The following is a 23,626-nucleotide window of genomic DNA, read 5'->3' as shown; positions in this document are numbered from 1 at the left end:
CACAGTTGCTGAGGCTGTCTCAGCTTCCCGAGCCTCTGGGATTACAGGCGAGCGCCATAGCGCCCGGCAAGGGTTTCAGCATTTGGTAAACAAAGTCCAGAGACATATTAATCTAGCCGTTCAATCAAATTAATGCATAATACTAGGATATAATGAAAAACTCTATTGAAGCAATTACTGTATAATCCACACCACCCCAGACTGTTTCTGTCAGGGCAAGTCTGTTTGGTAAAAACAAGAGAAAAGATGGCTATTAAAGGTATTTGGTCCTTTTTATTTGAGGCAATCACTAAATGAATTATCTTTCTCACACAGATGGTGGCAATTTGGAGAAATCTCAGAACAAATGGGCATTCCAAATCAATGATGCCACATGAATTTTTGTCTTCTTTTTAATATTTTTTTTAGTTGTAGTTGGACACAATACCTTTATTTATTTATTTATTATCATGTGGTGTTGAGGTTGGAACCCAGTGCCCTATATTTGCAAGGCAAGTGCTCTACCACTGAGCCGCATTCCCAGCTCCAATTTTTTGTTCGAAGAAGGGACTTGGCTCAGGTTTACTGTGGTGGCCGCAGTACTGGGGCTCTAATTTGCATGTGGTGGTCTAATTTGATTTACAAGCTAGACTGAGAATTTTTTAAAATTATGCTATATTTTATGCCTAAAGGCCATCTGCTGCGAGGGATGGCCCCTTTAAAATATTGCCCATATGTGAAAGGAAGTGGGCCCCCTGCCCGCCCCTTGTGAAACTATTAAGAAACTATGTGGGCAAATTGCAAAACTGTGTAATAAATTGTTTCTACAGACATATCTAAAGGGAACAGAAAGGCAAAGCGTGTGCCTAAATAAACAGTTTAAAAGCAAAGATACTTATTACTGGGTTCGGGGCCACCTTACTGGCCACACTCACTTCTGAAGAGTGTAGAGGGTCATGGCTGGACCCCCAGGCACTGAAAATCTGTTCTTGTCCTTTAAAAGAAGGCTTTATTTGTGGGTATGGGGTTGTGGCTCAGTGGTAGAGTGCTTGCCTAGCATGTGTGAATCACTGGGTCCAATCGCCAGCACCACATAAAAATAGAAATAAATTTTTAAAAGTCTTTTTTTTTAGTTGTGGTAAGAGCACAGCCTGAGATCTCCCTCTGAACAAAACCCTCAGAGTGCACTCCCTCCTTGGTGGCTACAGGTACAAGGAACACAGGCACAGCAGAGGGCTGATAGCCTTGGAGACCTGTCCTCGTCCTCTCTACCTGGACTCCTGCATCAGGTGGCTGTAGGTCCCCGGCTCAGTGCTGTCCTGCTAGAGCCCCCTCTCCAGCGCCCACAGGGTACCTGCCCCAGGCAGAGCTCCAACCACCTACTCCCCCTCCTAAAACTCTTCTTGGCTCCCCATTTTCTGCCAGAAAGAAGCGCCCACATCCCTCAGCATCAAGACCTCTGGTGGTTTAGCTTCTGTAGGGGTCTGTTCTCCTTTACTGTGTCTCTGAGGCTGGGCTCTTTACAAAGAAAAAGTGTTATTTAGCTCACGGTTGTGGAGTAAAAAGTCCAAAAAACATGGTGATGAGATCCATGTCAACATTTTGGAGGCCAACGTGTGCATTTCCATGATGGGTAGCATGTAAAAAAGCTTTATTAAAAGTTTATGCTCTTTAGCATCCACTTCTACTCCAAGAAATATATTCTATAGAACCATGCATTTGAATGTATATACACACATTATTCATATTCTTATAAAATACCAAATATTACAAGCTTCTATTTATTGATAGGAACACCACTGTACAATGATAAAACTGTTAGCAATATGTTTTGGCCATTTAAAAAAATATTTTTAGGGAAAATTTAATTGTGACAAAGTATATGTAGCATACAAATTTTCCATTTTAGCCAATTGAAGTATGCTATTCATTAGCAATAATTACATTCACAATTTTGTGCAACCATCACCTCTGTTTACCAAATATTTTCATCAACTTAAATAGAAAATGTAATCATTAAGCTATGATTCTTCATGTCCTCCCTGCCCCCAGACTCTGGTAACCTCTAATCTACTTTCTGTCTATGAATGTGCACATTCTAGATATTTCATGTGATTGGAATCATGCAATATTTGTCTTTATGCTGGCTTATGTTGCTTAACATACTTTCCAAGTCCATCTATGTTGTAGTAGTATTGGCACTTTTTTCCTTTTAAGGGCTGAATAGTATTTCCTTGCATGTATATACTACATTTTATTCATTTGTTGATGGACACTTGGGTTGCCTCTATATTTTGGCTGTTGTGATTGACGCTGCAGTGAACATTAGCATTCAAGTATCTCCATGAATTCCTGTTTCCAATTATTCTATTTATTGCCTAGGAGTAGAATTGTAAGGTCATACTGAAATTATATGTGGAGCATTTTGAGGAATTGCCAGTTGTTTTCCATCTTGGCTTTACCATTTCATTCCCTCCAGTGATGTGAAAGGTTTCAATTTCTCTACATTCTCACCACTTGCTATTTTTGAAAAATTATTGGAACCTTCCTAATTAGTGTGAAGTCATGTTTTGTGCTAGGTTATAAAATAAAAATAAAAAATCATATTTAAGGTAAGGTACAATGGTATATCCTTCCAGATATTATATACCACCAGAGGTTAACTTTCTGGATCCTTCTCTTCATCAATTTTTTAGGCCAATAAGTAATTCTATTCCTTGGACTTATTAAAGGCATCCCAGAAGGGGAAAGATCCTTTAGAATTACTTAGGGTGGGCTTCCTCAGTAGGTTGGAGAGGGTTCCCTTCAAGTCCCTGAGTGAAGTTGCCTGTGTGTGTGTGTGTGTGTGTGTGTGTGTGTGTGTGGTGAGTGGTGTCTACTCTTATTGTCTGGGGAAAGAAAACAACCTGACCTCTGTGTTTTGAGGGCTTAAGAGAAAAAGTGGACATTGTGAGGTGAGGGACATTTTCTTTTTATCTTTCTTTCTTTGTTTTGTTTTCTCCTCCTCCTCCTCCTGCTATTTTATTTTATTTTTTGCAGTACTGGGGATTTAATCCAGGGGTGCTCTACCACTGAGCTACATCCCCAGTCTTTTAAAATTTTTTTGAGACAGGGTCTTGCTAAGTTTCCCAGGCTGGCCACCAACTTGTGATCCTCCTGCCTCAGCCTCTGGAGTCAGTGGGATTACAGATGTATGCCACTGAGTTAGTGGGAGACACTTGACCTAGATCTGATTCTGGACTTCTAGGGCCCACTAGGATGTGGGAGGTTGGCTGGGGTTGGGAGAAGGGAAGGTGACCATTCAATACTGTGCCATTGGGACCACGGAGCTATTTTGCAATTGGCTCTTCTCAATCTTCTCCAAATCACAAGCTAATGCAGTTGTTTTGTAGATTAAGATATTAAATCAAAGAGAAGTTGATTATGCTTTACCACTGGAGAGATTGCTTTTTTTTTGGTACCAGGGATTGAACCTTGGGGCACTTAACCACTGAGCTACATCCTCAGCACCCCCAACCCCCTTTTTGTATTTTATTTAGACACAGGGTCTCACTGAGTTGCTTCAGGCTTTGATAAATTGCTGAGGCTGACTTTGAACTAATCCTCCTGCCTCAGACTTCTGAGCTGCTGGGATTACAGGCTTGCACCACAGGCCCAGCTGGAGACACTGCTTTTTAGCTGAAGTCACTGCAGGAAGCAATAAAAGAAAAAAGTATCTTGCAGTTCTCCATCTCATCTTAAAAAAAAAAAAAAAAGCAACCCTATCAGCCATAGTAACTTTCATTTGAAACTTCAAGTAACAGATCAGCAGCCAACCGTGCCCTGAGAACAGACTTCCCACATTTATTCCTACATCACTGATTTTCCATGGTATAAAGTTCCATGGTATAAACTTTTGAGGGGACAGTTGTTTTATCAAATGCCCCACCTCTGGGTTTATCTGATTATTTCCTCATACTGCTATGTAACCTTTCTGAATCTCTCGAATCTCCTGTAGATTGAAGACAAGTGACAAAGGCTTCACTTTGACGTAAACTTTTTATTTATTCATTTTAGCAAGCATTCATCACAGGTGATGCCGTGTACCTCACGCAGCACCTCAGAAGCAGATGATGTGAGATTGTCCTGGTCCTGGTGATGCTTAATCACGCCATTCAGACGGCGACCGCCAGAGGTCGCCATTGTCACACAGCTCTTTCCTTCTGCAATTATCCAACGACCTTTGGAGTTGCTTGAGAAACATTCTTGTTGACCAACATTATTGTTTAGAGTTTTAAGGTATTGCCCCCCATGCTTTCGTGAATTTGGGACTGTCTTTGCCATCTTGATGCAGCGCTCCGGAATTTATCTTGAAGTAGCTCAACGTATGAAAATCCAAATGCCAAGCCCTGATTTCAAGGAGCCATCTACTTGATGGAGGAAGGATCACCTTAGCGTGAGAAGTCAGTAAGCTGAGCTGGTCCTCCAAAGTGGAGGCGTCAGAGACCCTCTGATCTGCAGGACACGGAAATAAGACCAAGTAGGAGGGAGGATTTTCTTTTTCTCTTTTTAGTTAGGGTCTATTTCTTAGCGACAAAACTCTTTCTAAATATTGGTTCTCCCTGGGCCGCCCATTACAAAGATGAGGTCTAATCTTCCTAGAATGTAAACTTCAACCTCAAAAGATAAAGTTTTGTATTATTTGATTGATGCCTCTATAGCCACGCCTCTCAACATGTTTTGGGTCATGAACATTCATAGAAAGTGATAATATTGGCATGAAGCACTGGGCTGTACTGGAGTGTATTTTGGGGTATCCAGGTGGGATTTGATGAAAATATTTATCAGTTATTTTTATTATACAATTATGATAAAATATGAAATAAAATATTAGAAATATTAAATATACAATTTATATAAAAACTTCAAAGATAATCTTGTGAATTTTTTTATTGAAAACCTCCAACATTTTTACTATCAATTTTTTTATACGTGGAAATGCCCACATGAAACCCATAATATTTTGAGTAAAAATCTCTTCAAATTGTTGCTAGTTCTCATTAATGAAACAATGCATCAATAAGTGAAAAAATATTTAACTACTTCTGTGGGGAGCCATTCTGACACGTGATTGGGTGACTCCCGTTAAGGGCCTGAGGCGCTCTGGCTGTGTCAGAGCTATCCCGACCCTTTCCTGATGAGAGAGCCCATCCGTGTGGGGGTGTGCGTGACCACTGACCCTGGAGACCCAATCACTGACCCTGACCTTGGAGTGCAGCCCCCCCTCAACCTTCATTGGATGGAATTCTCCCCTGAATCTCTTGTCCCCCAAATAAAAGGCTACTCCCCGGCGTGTTCGCTCTCTCTCTCTCTCCTGCTAGCCCAGAGTAATCCTCGCTGCCCTGTTGGGCGGCTAGAGGCGGGAACCAGGGAGGCGAGCCGTCTCGGACCTAGCAATGTAAAATAAAGTACTGGTTTGTGTGTTTTATTTCGATCTCTTCTAACTAACTTAATGCCTAGAACCTCATTAATGAAACCACTGCGCAGGCCGCGTGGTAGAATTGGCGCCCACGAGGGGGGCATTCTGAATTAGTTAGATTGAGTGGGAGCGCGCGCTAAAAAGATAAGGGAAAGAAATAAAGACAAAGGAAGATAAGGAAAAAGAAATAAAGATAAAGGAAGATAAGGACTAAAGATAAAGATAAGGAAGAGGTGACATTTGGGTCACAAAAGTACCGGGAGATATTGAAGGAAAGAGACGTTAAATTACTTAAAATGGGAAATTCTACTTCTTCGGATAAGGAAATGTATCTGACTATTTTAGACAGTATAATTAATCAGAAAGGAAAACAGATAAAGAAAACTCAGTTATTACAATTCTTAAAGATTGTAGGTGAATATTGTCCTTGGTTTTGTGACCAAGAGTCTCCGAATTTACTTACTTGGGAGAAATTAGAAAAGAAAAAAGTTTGTCTTTTTAAAAATATGGGCCAGAGTTCACAGCCCCCTAAAGACCTTTTAAAAGGCATTCAAGGAGCTGTTAAGTCTATTCAAATGGAAAATCAGCCTGAGGCTAAGTTAATTTCCTATCGTTTGAAAGCAAAAGCACTAGAGACCAAGGTTAGAAATGTGAACTTAAAGTCGCAGCCCCAAGCGGAGAATTCAGATGGCGCGGATCAGCCCGCTTTCTCACCGCCGCCGGCATTTCCTCCTAGCGAGAGCCCGGGAATTCCAGGGGAGGTCGCACAGTGTGACGTCATCGCGCCCGCCATGGGGGCCGCCATCTTTAGATTTACCGGAGCAAAACAAACAGTTTCCGTGCCAACCATGGGGGCCGCCATCTTTAATTTTACCGGAGCGGAACCACAGTTTCCGTACAAACCCCTAATGATTTTCAAGGCTTTTAAGAGAGATATATTAGCCAAAATGGGACTGTTATTAGTTACTTCAAATTCTATAAGATCAGTTGAAGAAGTTAATCAGAGGTATTTTCCTGAAGATGATAAGGAGACCTTTCAGGAAGAATATCTATTTACAAGCCAGTCTCCACGACAAGGATTAGTAAATACTCCAGACCAAAATTTTTATTAGGGGCCCTGAGTACTTCCCCGATCCCTAAGATAGCTGAAAAAATCACGTGGCTCACAGAAGCACCTATATGGATTTCTCAGTGGCCCATCTCAGGGGAAAAGCTTAAAATAATTCATAGATTAGTTGAGGAACAACTTCAGGCTGGTCATATTGAACCAACACTTAGCCCTTGGAATACACCTATTTTTGTTATTAAGAAAAAGTCAGGAAATTGGAGATTGCTACAGGATTTAAGGGCAATAAATCATGCAATTCAGCCTATGGGATCATTACAGCCAGGACTTCCCTCCCCCAAAGCCATTCCTTTAGATTATAGCTTGATGGTAATAGATTTAAAAGACTGTTTTTTCTCTATAAGGTTACATCCTGAAGATTGTGAAAGATTTGCTTTCACTGTCCCAGCCATTAATTTTAAGGAACCTGTTAAAAGATACTGTTGGAGAGTGCTTCCTCAGGGAATGCATAATAGTCCTACACTGTGCCAAAAATATGTTGACCAGGCAATAGATCCCATAAGAAATAGCTTCCCTAATGCATATATTATTCATTTTATGGATGATATATTATTGGCTCATGCTAATCCAGAAGTACTTTCAGAAATTTTTACTCAGTTAGAGACTTCGCTTACAGCAATGGGTTTATGTATAGCTCCTCAAAAAATTCAAAAGGTATCTCCTTTTCAATATCTAGGTCAGATAATTCAGGGACGTACAATCCGTCCTCAAAATCTTCAGATAAGAGTTAAAGAGTTACATACCCTTAATGATTTTCAAAAACTATTAGGAGATATTAACTGGCTAAGACCATCCTTAAAGTTAACTACTTCTGAGTTAAGTCCTTTATTTCAGATATTACAAGGAAATCCTTCTCCAACCTCTCCACGTCAACTAACTTTAGAAGCTAAGGCAGCCTTAAGGAAAGTGGAAATTGCAATTAAAAATGCACAGCTTACTAGAATAGATCCTAAAGAAATAATGTATTTATTAATATTTCCAACTGAGCATACCCCAACAGGAGCCATATGGCAAAGATTAGGAGTTATTGAATGGATTTATTTATCCCATTCCCCTCAAAAAACATTAATTCCTTTTCATGATTCTATAGCTCAATTAGTTATTAAAGGTAGAACTAGGATTTTACAATTAATTGGATCTGAGCCTGATATCATAATTATTCCATTTTCTGTTCAACAGACTAATTGGCTTTTTCAAACTTCTAGCTCATGGCAGATAGCTTTTGCAGATTTCCCTGGCCAGGTAGATAGCCATTATCCTCGTGATAAGATTGTACAATTTGCATCATTAACATCACTTATTTTTCCAAAGATTGTACGTTCTCATCCAATAGAGGAAGCTTTATCGGTGTTCACGGATGGTTCCAACTCTGGTAAGGCAGGTTTCTTCAGCCGTGTTCACACAGAGGTAATACAAACTTCTTATACTTCTGCTCAAAGGGCAGAGCTCCAAGCTCTGATTTGTGCCTTAGATTATTTTTCAAATGAGCCTATTAATATCTATTCTGACAGCTTATATGCAGTCGGAGTTGCCAAAAATATTGAAACCTCAGTTATTGGGTTTACTTCATCACAGGAGTTATTTGAATTATTTCATAATTTACAAAAGACAGTGCTAATGCGAAAGTACCCATGTTTCATTGGACACATCCGTGCCCATACTAACCTTCCCGGACCCCTAGTTGCAGGTAATGATAAAATTGATAAATTAGTAGCTTTTTGTCAACAGATGTCTTCATATGACTGTGCACTAGCTTCCCATTCCTTGCATCATCAAAATGCTTCTAGCTTACGTAAAAAATTTAGTATTACCAGAGAACAAGCTCGTCAGATTGTAAGCCAATGCCCTAAGTGTGTTATTCACACTCCATCTCTGCCATCAGGGGTAAATCCCCATGGATTAAAACCAAATCAGATATGGCAAATGGATGTAACTCATATTCCTCAATTTGGTAAGCAATGTTATGTGCATGTCATAGTGGACACTTATTCTAGATTTATTTTTGCCACAGCACGTACAAAGGAAAATACTAAAACATGTAATTTCTCATTGCTTAGCAGCTTTTTCCGTTTTAGGGTGCCCTATACAGATTAAAACAGATAATGCTCCAGCTTATGTAAGCTCTTCTTTTCAACAATTTTGCCAAGAGTTTCAAATTAATCATAAAACAGGAATTCCTTATAACCCCCAAAGTCAAGCCATTGTAGAATGAGCTCATTTATCTATTAAGCTTCAATTACAAAAATTAAAAAGGGGGAATAAGATAGTGACTCCCCAAAATAGTCTTAATCATGCCTTGTTTGTTTTAAATTTTTTAAACTGTGACACAGAAGGTCACACTGCTGCTGAGAGGCAAATGTCTCCCTCAGTGACAGGCCCCTTAGGCAGAGTTCTGTGGAAAGATTTACAGACTGGTCAGTGGAAGGGTCCAAACCTGGTAATAATGCGGGGAAAAGGCATGCTTTTATTTTTCCAGAAGGTGCTTTCCGTCCTATTTGGGTGCCTGAACGTGCTATCAGACATGGAGGAGATAGAACCCAGACTCAAGCGACTGAGGATTGACCCGGAGGAGCCACAACCCAGAAGGAGGAGATATCGGAAAAGGATGAAGAAAGACCAGATTGAACCAGCCGAGAAGCTGATTTCGTGGAAAGATGTGAAAAAACTGACAACCCAGGCTTCCCAAATACTTCGACGCCTAGGAAAGAACAGGACCCCAGTCTTGATGGTAGCGACAGTAATTGCCCTACTGGGCTGTCAGGTAAAAGGGAATCAAGTAGACACTTATTGGACATATTTCCCAGATCCACCCCTGGTACACCCAGCTGTGTGGACTGGAGAATCTATTCCAGTATTTACTAATGACTCATTCATGATGGGAGGATTTACAGATACTCATATTACTCCCAATCATGTGACTAGATTTAATTATTCTGGCTACAGTGCCCAATTGCCTTTATGTTGGTCACATGATAAACATGCTGGCTGTCTGAAAGTATCATTTGAAAAAAAGACAGCGATTGGTAAACCTAGACTGACAAATAATTCTATTTATGGGGACTTAAAACCTAATACTAGATCAGTAATTAAGATGGGACTTTCCCATAACAAGCCAGTCATTTCTGTAAAACCTCCTCCGGTACCCCACTGTCCAAATAGTTCTATAATTGAGATTGGCACCTTTCCTAAATGGATGGATTATGTAAATACCTTTCCTGTACAACATAAGGTGTCTAAAGCTAGTGGGTATATTTTAGACTGGTTTCCAAAAATTGATAAGAGACAATTACAAAAAAATTCTGCTATGACACCTGCAGGATTTGTTAGTAATATTTTGACTTATAGTGAAGGAGGTATTCAAAAAGATATTTGGCGTTTAATTGCTTCCTCGGAGTATTTACATTTTACAGATAAACCTTTACCAAAATTTGTCAGCAAGAACTGTAAAGAGGGATCTTGCTATGGCTTAAGAGCCTGTGTCCAATCTCCTTATGTTTTAATTATTGGAAATGTAAAAGTTAAATGGATAGATGACAGATATATTGTTACTTGTAATAAGTGCAACCTAACCAATTGTATTTCTAGGTATAATGGAGGAAAAGGAGTGCTAATACTTCATCAACCCTCTTTTGTTTTATTACCTGCTAATATTTCAGAGCCATGGTATGCTGATGCTGGTTTACAAGTCCTGCAGCAAATTCATGCCCAGCTAACAAGACCTAAACGTGCTATTGGAGTCATAATTGTTGGTGTCTTAGCACTGGTCTCATTTATTGCCTCAACTGTCTCTGCATCTCTGACATTGTCTCAGAATATTCAGCATGCAAAATTTCTTAATAATTTAGCTCAAAATACTTCCAAGGCTCTGCGTAATCAAGTAAATATTGATGAAAGGATTGAGACTAAATTAAACGCCTTAGAGGCGACTGTTATAAACATTGGTAATGAACTTTCAGCCTTAAAATTTAAGGAAAGGCTTAATGCCATGCTAATTATAAGTATGTATGTGTTACAGCTGCCAAGTACAATGCTTCTCTCTGGGATTGGGAGAAAGTTAAAAACCATTTATTAGGTATTTGGCAAAATAGTAATAATAGCTTGGATATTCTGGAACTTCATCACCATATCCAAGACATTCAAAATAATAGAGCTGATTTTTCAGATCCTTCTTCCTTGGCTAACCAAATATTGAAGGAGTTAAATGGATTCAACCCTGGAAATATTCTTAAACACTCCGCTTGGTACATTATTGGATTATTCTCTTTGCTGTTAATTCTCTTTTGTATTGTAACTATAGGATGGCGAGTCTTCCAATCAAGAATCCAGGGACTCCAGAGAGTGAACCGCCGCCTCATTGTTAAGAAAAGAAAGGGGGAATATGTGGGGAGCCATTCTGACACGTGATTGGGTGACTCCCGTTAAGGGCCTGAGGCGCTCTGGCTGTGTCGGAGCTATCCCGACCCTTTCCTGATGAGAGAGCCCATCCGTGTGGGGGTGTGCGTGACCACTGACCCTGGAGACCCAATCACTGACCCTGACCTTGGAGTGCAGCCCCCCCTCAACCTTCATTGGATGGAATTCTCCCCTGAATCTTTTGTCCCCCAAATAAAAGGCTACTCCCTGGTGTGTTCGCTCTCTCTCTCTCCTGCTAGCCCAGAGTAATCCTCGCTGCCCTGCTGGGCGGCTGGAGGCGGGAACCAGGGAGGCGAGCCGTCTCGGACCTAGCAATGTAAAATAAGGTACTGGTTTGTGTGTTTTATTTTGATCTCTTCTAACTAACTTAATGCCTAGAACCTCATTAATGAAACCACTGCGCAGGCCGCGTGGTAGATACTTCTCCTTATAACCATTCAAAATTTCCCCAAAGTTGAAGTTGTATTTAGCATCGCTTCTTTCATCGACCAATGTAATACTGAAATTTTATGGGAAATCAATTTCAAGTCCAATGGAACTTCTTTTATATTTGGTATTTCAAATTTTTAAGGTTCTTATTAGCATATAATACACACAAGGTTAGAATGGTGGTTCTCAAGCTAGCCTGGGCCACACTGAAAGAACATTTTGGCTACAATGTCTCATCTACATTTAAAGGTGGATTTGGGGTCCCACTGCTTAGGGTTTCAAATAAAAGCAGAAGGAGTAATTTACCAAACCTCTCCCTGCTGGTCATCCAGCTTCGGTAATTAGCATTTGCCAATCTTCTGTTATGTATTCCTGCTCCATGTTTTAAAATTTTTATCAGAGTAGTGTAAAGCAGGTCCTGCCATTGCAAACACCTCACTATCATTACATTTGACAGAAATCAACATAATTCCTTTATATTAGGTAATATTCAAATTTATCATTGTCTCACGAGAAGCATTTTATTCTGCTGAATTATTTGAATCCCAAGTCCACCCACGGCGTCTGAACATTGCTTTGTAACTCTCTCTCTCTCTCTCTCTCTTTCTCTCTTTTTTTGTATCCCTACAATAGTGCCCCCCTGCCATCTTTCATTAATGGGGAACTGAGGCATTTGTACTGTAGAATGTCCAATGTGACATTTTGAATCTGTTGGCTGCTTCCTCGGCCTCCCACATTTCCTGACATGTTTGCTAGAGCTGGAGTAGATTCAGACTCAATTCCTTTTCAGGCATGAAGGCTTCGTGGCTTGAGCCTTTCTGGAGGCACCACATCAGGAGGCAGAGTGTCCAGTTGGCCCACTTTGGCAGATGCAAAAACTGATAATTCCATTCACTAGGTGACGGTCTGATCCGTCCACCACAAAGGCCTTGGCAGCTCTTCTCCTATGGTTTCAGCATCCCTTGATGACTGTTTCTTAGATACAGGATTCACTGGGAGTTGCAAAATACCAATTTCTCACTCTGTCCTCCCCTTTTCATTTATTAGCTGGAATGTTTCTGTAAGTAGGAACTTCTTGTCCTCAACTCCAATACAGATTTTACAGAAAGGGTAGATGAATATCTGATTCCTTCCCTTTATTTATTGTTTTTCGTGATATTGACTTGTCCTACCATCCTCCAGCAATAAGGTTCAACATTGTTTTGGAAGTGTCATTTCATAGTGACACGTATGCTCATGCACTTCAATCTGTTGCCATCATCTTTCCCTTTGGTGCTGACATTGTCCTGTTGAAGCCAGTGGGGGATCCTCCTCTGTTTGTTCCTGAGTGCTTGTGGACAAGTGGTCTTTACAGTTTCCTTGCTTTTTGGTGTCCCAGTATATAGCCTGTCTTACTGAATAGCTGTTTCTCCAAAGAGTCTTGATTGCTTAAAGAGGATATTCATTTAACAGTCCCACCCCATTATATTTGGATTATTAATAATAATTACTTAAACTTTAGATAGTCTCAATTTTTTTTGTTTATCTGATCTGTCATTTTCTGGGTGAAAAAATTCCATTATGATTATAATTTCACTCATTTCCATTTATTATTCCAGAGATTTATTAAGATGAAAATAACTATGGAAGTGAAGAAACATATGCAATAGATGTATGAAAAACATAAACTAAAAGGTTGATTTCCCAGGGAAGACTAGTTTTTGAGAGGGTTGGGGGTATGCAGGAAACTTGAGGGTGGTGAACACTAGATTGTGGGGATTATTTTCATCTTTCCAGGATCAATTAAATATTTAAGTCACTGAAAAAGTGTAAACGAGGTTTTCCATGGAATGCTGTTGAGGAAATATATTTTGACAGGTGGCTAAAACCAGACACTGAGACTCTGCTTGAGGGATTTCAGCAGGTCAAAGAACTAGTGAGTCGTCTCTCTGCTCATCCTTTGCAATCTTCCAGGTAGGTCCTGGGCCAGCCTCGTCCAGTTCCCTACACAAGGAGTCATTCCTATCAGAACCACATGACAAAGCTGCTGTTGATCAAGTAGAGTCTGGATTTCAGCTGTCCAGCCTGAGCCATGAGATCTGAGATTGCACTGAGAAGTGGGAGGTAGAGCTGTAGGAACTGGGGCAGTGGTCCCTTTATTATGGGGACTACTGATTCACCAGGATTCAGCTCATTTTATGTCACTGAAAACTAGTTTTTTGCCTGAAAATTCTTGAAGATGTCTCAATGGATGGCCAAAATCATATATATTTTTTTTTTTTTTTGCCAGTAGCTGCTTTCAGTGATTAGGGTTTCCTAAGATTGGGGTTCTTCAGTTATGATGGTGCTACTCTGCAGCATCTAAGCCTGCTCCATGGTGCTGCCATGGGACTTGGGATGGGGGAAAGGAACACCTGCAGACTAGAAGCTCATGCTGCCTGCCAAGAAGTAAGTAGCAGTCTTTTATCTCTGACCCAGGAGTGTCATGTTCTCTGTCTAGCACCCATGAAACAGTGACAGGCTAATTTGTCATTTTGTAAGTAGATACTCAGATACTTCATAGGTCTCAAGTTTTAACATCGAGACTGGGATGCTGACAGACTTAGCTTTCTGGTAGAGAAGAGACAAAGAACTTTTGTAACCTGGGTTAGGGGATATGAGAAGCAAGTACCCTAGGACATTTGCTCTATCTGGGAGTGGATGTTTTGCCCATTTGATAGGGTAAGTGTCTCCACTGTGCTGCCTGTTAAGATGGAGGAGTGGGAGATAGGATTGAGACAAGCAGCCCCAATAGTGTTTTGGGTTGTTCACACTCTTCCCAGTGGGAAGGAGAAGGGTCAAGGGGTCCCCTAAAGGGATACAGAGTGTTAGGTGAACAACAACAAAAAAATAAGTCAGGTTAAGCTATGAGCAGAAACACAATAAATGAGCCTTATTTCCCAGTGGAGGGCCATTCTCCCTACATGCCCTGGGCCCTCCCTTCTCCACCTGCAGGGCAGCCATTTAAATGAAAAGGCCAAGTATGCTGGGGAACTCTGGGTAAGGAAAGGACAATGACCCTGTTGAACACAGGCACCAAATCACCCTACTACTTGACCTTGTGCTGAAAAGGGTGTCTGGGTGTTTATCAAGAGTGATGGGTTTTATCAAGGTTATGCTGTGGTCTGTGGAAGGGCCCTTGGTGTTCACTCTGTAGATGGTTTTCATTGTGTCCACATGTGAAGGTACAGTATGAACCAATTTGTTATGTGTATGTATCTCCTCATCCCAGAAGGGACTGTCCTGATTGGGGAAGAGTTACATATAAATGAGAGGAAGGGGGACAAAGTCCACGGCCATTGCCACTAGTAAGGGCATCAGGACTTAGCCCAAGAACCTGTACCCTTTGACGTTCACTATGTAGATATCCTGTTGGCTGGCAAGTCAAACATCAATGACCCTGACAGCCATGTGGTCACACCTGCGTCAGCAGGTGAGACTGGCAAACCTGTATTTCAGGGTGCTATGTAAAGTTTCTTAGGTCTATGTGGGTGGGCTCACGGTTTTTAATGTCTATGGAAGTCAAGAGAAAAAACATACTCTGTCTCTAGTCCATCTCTCCAAAGGAGCCACGTGCCTTATTGGATTCATTGAGCATTGGAGACAGAACAAGTCTCTGATTTTTTTTTTGGTACCAGGGATTGAACCCCAGGGCACTTAACCACTGAGCCACATCCCCAACCCTTTTTGTATTTTATTTAGAGACAGAGTCTCACTGAATTGCTCAGGTCCTTGCTAAATTGCTGAGGCTGGCTTTGAACTTGTGAACCTCCTGCCTCAGCCTCTGGTGCCACTGGGATTACAGACATGTGCCACCTCACCTGGCTGTATGCCTCTGATTTTCCTCAGTTGGAGCCTCTAATAAAGGGAAGCAGTCTCCCTTGGGAGGTACCATTGGAGTTTTGGACTTGTGGCCCCTCTGACATGGCTACCTGGGTAGACTCCTTTTGGAAAGCAGCTCTTGGTCGTTACTAAGTTCTTGTTGAAATGGAACACCTGATTCATGGCCTTGTGATTATTGTCTAGAAATTCCCATTGGGGATGGTTCAACTTGAGTTCATAGATGAACAAGGTGGTAGAGCTGTGGTTGTAGCTCAGTGGTAAAGCACTTGCCTTGCATGTGTGAGGAAGTGGGTTTGATTCTCAGCACTACATAAAAAAATAAATAAATAAAATAAAGGTTTAAAAAAGTGTATTTTTGCTAGGAGCCACAAGCAAATAATATGATGCATGGCACCTTTGGTTGTAAAGCGACGCCAGCTAGCCACTGAGATGATATGATTATGTTAAGATTTACATTCATATGGAAATTGGACTCCTGCTGTTCACCTTGGCCTGCTACGGGACTCATGTTACGGGACTCCTGGAGAGTTCCCATTGGTTGGGGAAGGATAGTAGGAGGGAATTCCGGGGGAGGTCCGGGGGGGCCCCTGGTTCCGGGGCCGGCCGGTTCCGGTAGACGCGCACGTGGGTGGACCGATTCTGGCTTGCCGGCGCCTACAGAGTATTGGCGGCTTTTTCAAAAATAAAGTTTTGTTCCTGCTTGAGTGGCTCGTGATTCTGTGCCCAGCCAAGACTGCGGCAATTGGTGGCCCGTACGGGGAACGCCTGAAACTTAGAGGTGAGTAAAATTGCTCGCCCCTGAGGGAAGGCGACGGAATGGGTGACCATTTCAAAAAACAATGTGTTCTTGTTTTGATTTATTTTGTTTTTATTTCAAGTTCCCTAGCCCTAGAATTTTCTCAGGCAAACTGGGAAAAATGGTTGGCTCAAGGTTTGAAGTTATTCGGTCCTGAGAAAGAGAAAATTGATATAACCATTCTCTGCTCCGTTTTTGTTTCATTCTGCTTTGGCTTTGTTTTATCCTATCTTATTGGGTTACGTTACCTTTATAGTAGATTAGAATCTAGTAAAAAACAAACCGAAAAACTGTTAAGTAAATTGTTAGAGGTCCAAACTATGGTAGAAAAAACGCTAGGTCAAGCAAAAGAGAAGGTCTCTCAAGCTAGTCAGACAGAGGAAAATTTAAAGAAAGAAAGCTTAGAGGAAAAACAGCCATCAGGTGGAGAATTACAACAGGAGGTTGCTACTAACTCCGTTCTATCACCAGAGGGCGTAATTCAACCAACAGCTCCATCTACCGCCGAGCGGCCCTCAACTCCCATAGTTGATGGACGGAATTCTGAGGCAGGACCCCAAAGATTAGCATGCCCTGTACTTGAGCAGGCAGGAGGGCAACGAATTCACCGTGCTTTAGATTTCAAAACAGTAAAGCAATTAAAGGAGGCTGTAACAACCTATGGGCCGCAAGCTCACTTCACGATAAGCATGGTCGAATCTGTTACCAACTTGGACATGACACCAGCAGATTGGGCTAACATGTGTCGATCTGTGCTAAATGGAGGACAATATTTGTTATGGAAGGTTGCCAATGAGGAATTTTGCATGGAGACAGCTAGGTGAAATGCAGAAGCCGGTTACCCTCAAAGAAATATAGATATGCTATTGGGAAAGGGACCTTATGAGGGTCAAAGACAGCAAATTGAATATGACCCTGGCGTATACGCACAAATTGCTGTAGATGCAGTTAGGGCATGGAAAACTTTACAGGGGCATGGAGATTTACAAGGTCAATTATCTAAGGTAATACAAGGAACTAATGAACCTTACGCTGAATTTGTAGATAGACTTATCCAGACAGCCTCTAGAATATTTGGTAATACAGAACAGGCAATGCCATTTATAAAACAACTGGCTTATGACCAAGCAAATCGTTGCTGCAGAGAGGTCATTAGACCATGGAGACATGAAGATTTAAACACATATATTAAATTATGTAGAGACATTAATGAACAAGGGCAAGTCTTAGCAGCAGTACAACAGGCTTTAGATGCCAGGCCAAAAACATGCTATAATTGTAATCAAACAGGACATTTTAAAAGGAGTTGCCCCATAAGAGGAGGGTTTAACAAAGCTGGGTATCAAAGGAATAGAATACCGGGTATTTGCCCACGATGCCATAGAGGGAAACATTGGGCTAATGAATGCCGTTCTCAAACCACCATAGAGGGTATTCCGTTATCAAAAAACGCACAAGGACCAAGTGTTTACCCACGATATCGTGGAGAAAGGTATCAGGCTCCATTGCCAAAAAACGGACTAGAGGGCCCAATGCCCCGGGGCCCAAAACCACAAATATATGGGGCAATGGAAGAACCCAGCAGCACCATCAAGGTAGTGCCCAGGACGCATTATCCATTAAATCCCTCATCAGACAAACTAGAGGGAGCGCAGGGTTAGACATCTGCGCCTCTGCCAGAGCAGTACTAACTCCAGAGATGGGAGTTCAAATCATTCCCACAGGAGTAAAAGGACCTCTTCCCCAGGGAACAGTAGGTTTATTATTGGGATGCAGTTCTTCTACACTAAAAGGACTTATGATAAGTCCTGGGGTAATTGATCCCGATTATGAGGGTGAAATAAAAATTATAGCTAGTTCTCCCAGAGGTATATCAGTAATTTCACCAGGAGATAGAATAGCACAGTTATTAATAATACCCAGCCTGCATGATAAATTTTCCAGTTGTAATGCAGAAAGAGGTTCCAAGGGATTAGGCTCCACAGGTGTAGATTGGGCTATGCTGTCTTTAAATTTAGATTCTCGATGGCCGCCGGCGAGGAAGCAGCGATTCCGATGTCTCCACATTAACGGGATCAGAAAGACCCTTTGGAACAGCGGCAGTCTACCTACTGAGGAACTTCTAGCAAAATTCCATGAAGAGGGGACCTGCCGGGAATTGGTAGGTTTATTAGAAGTGTCAGTTTGTGGCCACCGGGACTCGGGGCCTGGGAACTGCGGTACTTGCCGGGGAGGGGCTGTAGCCTCCCTGGCCCCGGGCGCCGCTGGAGCCGCGAGCCGGAGAGACACAGAGCGGGCTGTGGCGCGGCCAGAAGCTGGGAACGCCGGGGGCGGAGAGAGCGGCTGGGGCGGCGCTGGCTGTGGAGGCCGCGGCGGAGCAAGGCGCGGGAGCCCGAGGCTGAGACACACCGGAGGGAGCGGAGCGAGCGCCCCGCCATCATCCTGAAATAGCGAGAAGAGGAAGATGGCTGCAGGAAGTGAGTAAGCCGCTCCGTGCTCCGCGCCCCGCGCCGCCGCATCTGAAAAGATGAGACAAACAGCTGTGACTCAGCATTAATCCATCCGGCTGAAACAACTGATCAGCCCTTCTCATCATACGGAGGTAAATGCCTACCGAGCCTTCATAAGTAGTGGCCACAGGTTCCAAACGGGGCTTGAGAGAGACAGTAAGGACCCACCCATTGCATTGGTCGCCCGGCAAAGGGAAACGAACGGTCGCCATTTGCAAGAGACACCACTATGGCAGAGAACTGACGTCACCAGACTGCAGCGGAGGAGATAACTTCATTGAAACCTGCTGCTACAGGTGTGTAACCCCCTAGCTTTCCCTCTCCACACATCGGGGAAACCTTAAGGACCCCTCCCAGTTCTCCCATGAGTGCTACAGCCAGCCCGAGGGAATCAGAGGTGGTGCGGGACCCGAGGCGCAGGACTACCGCTCCCAACAGGGCTGACTGCTGAGGTCTCTTGCACCAGCTACAGGGGAGTGGCTACCGGAGTGCAAGTAAAATTCGCTGAGGATTCTCAGACCCAAGATGTACAAACTTAGGGTCTGAGGGAATGGCAAACTGGAAGAGTGAGCCCAGTTGTTCATGAAAACAGGGCTCCCGGGAGCAGCAGACCTGGCGTGTAGCCAGTATTGTGGTGAGAGGGGCCTGGCTAGAGGAAAAGTGGGAAGTGACTAGACACAAGAGGAGGCCCTAGTCACTCAGGATTGGAGACTCGCCCAGTCTGGGAGGAGCTGCTGCACAGTGATTGGTTCCCGCGTATTGACAGGAGAAACTTGGCCTGGTGGGCACAGCGCCACCTACTGGAAGAGAAGTTAATCAAACTCTAAGACGGCATTTATTAGTTTTTTTTCTTTTTTCTCTTCTAATTTTAATTTTAATTTTTTAATTATTATTATTATTTTTTAAAATTTTTTTCTTTTTTTAGTTCCTATTTCTTTCTTCTTTTGTCTTTTCATTTTTCTTATCCCCCCTTCCTTGAATTCTACGTGCCTACTCTCATTCTCTTTAGTGACTTCTTCCCTTCCCTTCTAATACCTTTCCTCCCAAGCATCAAATAAATTTATAGGAGTAAACAGTAACTCAGCAGTCAAACAGAACAAGAAGCAACATGAGCAGCTTCAAGAAGCAAGGAAGAAAAGGAGTACAAACAATGCAGGACAGCCTAAATATTCAGGAGGACCTAGAGTCATCAGAAAAATGGTCATATAAAGACCTCAAGGAACACCTTAGACAGATGGAATGGAACCTTAAAGAGGATACAAGACAGCAAATTCAAGCAGCGAAAGAACACATTGAGAATGAATTACATAAACAGCTAAAAGAAGAAGTTAAGCATCTTTATCAGGAGATAGAGATTATAAAAAATAATCAAACAATAATTCTAGAAATGAAGGAAACGATAAACCAAATTAAAAACTCAATTGAGAGTATCACTAACAGAGTGGAGCAAGTAGAAGCCAGAACGTCAGATAATGAAGACAAAATATACCATCTTGAAAACAGTCTAGCCAACTCAGAAAGGCTGGTAAAAAATCACGAGAAAAACATCCAAGAATTATGGGATAACATAAAAAAACCACACTTACGAGTCATCGGGATAGAAGAAGGTACAGAGCTTCAAACCAAGGGAATGAGAAACCTGCTGAATGAAATAATTACAGAAAACTTTCCAGAGATAAAAAGGAAACAGATATACAAATTGAAGATGCATACAGGACACCAAGCACACAAAATCACAGTAGACCAACGCCAAGACACATTGTTATGAAGATATCCAATATACAGAGCAAAGAGAAAATATTAAAAGCTACAAGAGAAAGGAGACAGATTACATTCAGAGGTAAACCAATAAGGTTAACAACGGATTTTACATCACAGACACTGAAAGCAAGAAGGTCATGGAACAATGTATTTCAAACACTGAAAGACAATGGATGCCAACCAAGAATTCTGTATCCAGCAAAATTAAGCTTCAGGTATGACAACAAAATAAAGATCTTTCATGATAAACAAAAGTTAAAAGAATTTGCAGCCAGAAAACCAGCATTGCAAAGCATTTTGAGCAAAACACTACACGAGGAAGAAATGAAAAACAATAATCAAAACCATCAGTGGGAAGTGCCTCAGTAAAGACAGAGGGCAAGGGGAAAGATAATCACGGAGAAACAAACTAAACTTTTTTTTTAAAAAAAGGGATAAACAATCAAACATGGATGGAAGTTCAAACCATATATCAATAGTAACTCTGAATGTTAATGGCTTAAACTCTCCAATAAAGCGACATAGGCTGGTATCATGGATTAAAAAAACAAATCCAACAATATGCTGCCTCCAGGAGACACATCTGATTGGAAAAGACATACACAGGCTGAAGGTGAAAGGATGGGAAAAAATATACCACGCACACAGTTCTCGTAAGCAAGCAGGGGTGGCCATCCTCATATCGAATAAAATCGACTTCAAGACTAAGTTAATCAAAAGGGATAAAGAAGGTCATTATATACTGTTAAAAGGAACCATTCACCAACAAGACATAACAATTATCAATATTTATGCACCAAATAATGGTGCTGCGACATTCATAAAACAAATTCTCCTCAAGTTCAAGAATCAAATAGACCACAACACAATAATTATGGGTGACTTCAACACACCTCTCTCACCATTGGACAGATCCTCCAAACAAAAGTTGAATAAAGAAACTATAGAACTCAATATCACAATCAATAACCTAGACTTAACTGACATATATAGAATATATCAACCATCATCAAATGGATATACGTTTTTCTCAGCAGCACATGGATCCTTCTCAAAAATAGACCATATATTATGCCATAGGGCAACCCTCAGTAAATATAAAGGGGTGGAGATAATACCTTGCATTTTATCTGAACATAATGGAATGAAACTGGAAATCAATGATAAAAGAAGGAAGGAAAAATCCTACATCACATGGAAAATGAACAATATGTTACTGAATGATCAATGGGTTACAGAAGACATAAAGGAGGAAATCAAAAAATTCTTAGAGATAAATGAAAATACAGACACAACATATCGGAATCTATGGGACACAATGAAAGCAGTTTTAAGAGGAAAATTCATCGCCTGGTGGTCATTCCTCAAAAAAAGAAAAAAACAACAAATAAATGAGCTCACACTTCATCTCAAAGCCCTAGAAAAGGAAGAGCAAAACAACAGCAAATGTAGCAGAAGGCTAGAAATAATTAAAATCAGAGCGGAAATCAATGAAATTGAAACAAAAGAAACTATTGAAAAAATTAACAAGACTAAAAGTTGGTTCTTCGAAAAAATAAATAAGATCGACAGACCTTTAGCCATGCTAACGAAGAGAAGAAGAGAGAGAACTCAAATTACTAACATACGGGATGAAAAAGGCAATATCACAACAGATGCTACAGAAATACAGAAGACAATTAGAAATTATTTTGAAAACCTATATTCCAACAAAATAGAAGATAGTGAAGACATCGATAAATTTCTTAAGGCATATGATTTGTCCAGACTGAGTCAGGAGGATACACACAATTTGAACAGACCAATATCAATGGATGAAATTGAAGAAGCCATCAAAAGACCACCAACCAAGAAAAGCCCAGGACCGGATGGGTATACAGCGGAGTTTTACAAAACCTTTAAAGAAGAATTAATACCAATACTTTTCAAGTTATTTCAGGAAATAGAAAAAGAGGGAGCTCTTCCAAATTCATTCTATGAGGCCAACATCACCCTGATTCCGAAACCAGACAAAGACACCTCAAAGAAAGAAAACTACAGACCAATATCTCTAATGAACCTAGATGCAAAAATCCTCAATAAAATTCTGGCGAATCAAATACAAAAACACATCAAAAAAATTGTGCACCATGATCAAGTAGGATTCATCCCTGGGATGCAAGGATGGTTCAACATACGGAAATCAATAAATGTTATTCACCATATCAATAGACTTAAAGATAAGAACCATATGATCATCTCGATAGATGCAGAGAAAGCATTTGACAAAGTACAGCATCCCTTTATGTTCAAAACATTAGAAAAATAGGGATAACAGGAACTTACCTTGACATTGTAAAAGCTATCTATGCTAAGCCTCAGGCTAGCATCATTCTGAATGGACAAAAGTTGAAGGCATTCCCTCTAAAATCCGGAACAAGACAGGGATGCCCTCTATCTCCACTTCTATTCAATATAGTTCTCGAAACACTGGCCAGAGCAATTAGACAGACGAAAGAAATTAAAGGCATAAAAATAGGAAAAGAAGAACTTAAATTATCACTATTTGCAGATGACATGATTCTATACCTAGAAGACCCAAAAGGGTCTACAAAGAAACTACTAGAACTAATAAATGAATTCAGCAAAGTGGCAGGATATAAAATCAACACACATAAATCAAAGGCATTTCTGTATATCAGCAACAAAACTTCTGAAACGGAAATGAGGAAAAACACTCCATTCACAATATCCTCAAAAAAAATAATAAAATACTTGGGAATCAACCTAACAAAAGAGGTGAAAGATTTATACAATGAAAACTACAGAACCCTAAAGAGAGAAATAGATGAAGATCTTAGAAGATGGAAAAATATACCCTGTTCATGGATAGGCAGAACTAACATCATCAAAATGGCGATATTACCAAAAGTTCTCTATAGGTTTAATGCAATGCCAATCAAAATCCCAACGGCATTTCTTGTAGAAATTGATAAAGCAATCATGAAATTCATATGGAAAAATAAAAGACCCAGAATAGCAAAAGCAATTCTAAACAGGAAGTGTGAATCAGGTGGTATAGCGATACCAGATTTCAAACTATATTACAGAGCAATAGTGACAAAAACAGCATGGTACTGGTACCAAAACAGGCGGGTAGACCAATGGTTTAGAATAGAGGATACAGAGACTAATCCACAAAGTTACAACTATCTTATATTTGATAAAGGGGCTAAAAGCATGCAATGGAGGAAGGATAGCATCTCCAACAAATGGTGTTGGCAAAACTGGAAATCCATATGCAACAAAATGAA

The sequence above is a fragment of the Spermophilus citellus genome, assembly GCF_964194105.1.
Source record: "Spermophilus citellus genome assembly, chromosome: 2".
NCBI classification, from domain to species: Eukaryota; Metazoa; Chordata; class Mammalia; order Rodentia; family Sciuridae; genus Spermophilus; species Spermophilus citellus.
This window is presented reverse-complemented; position numbering follows the sequence as displayed.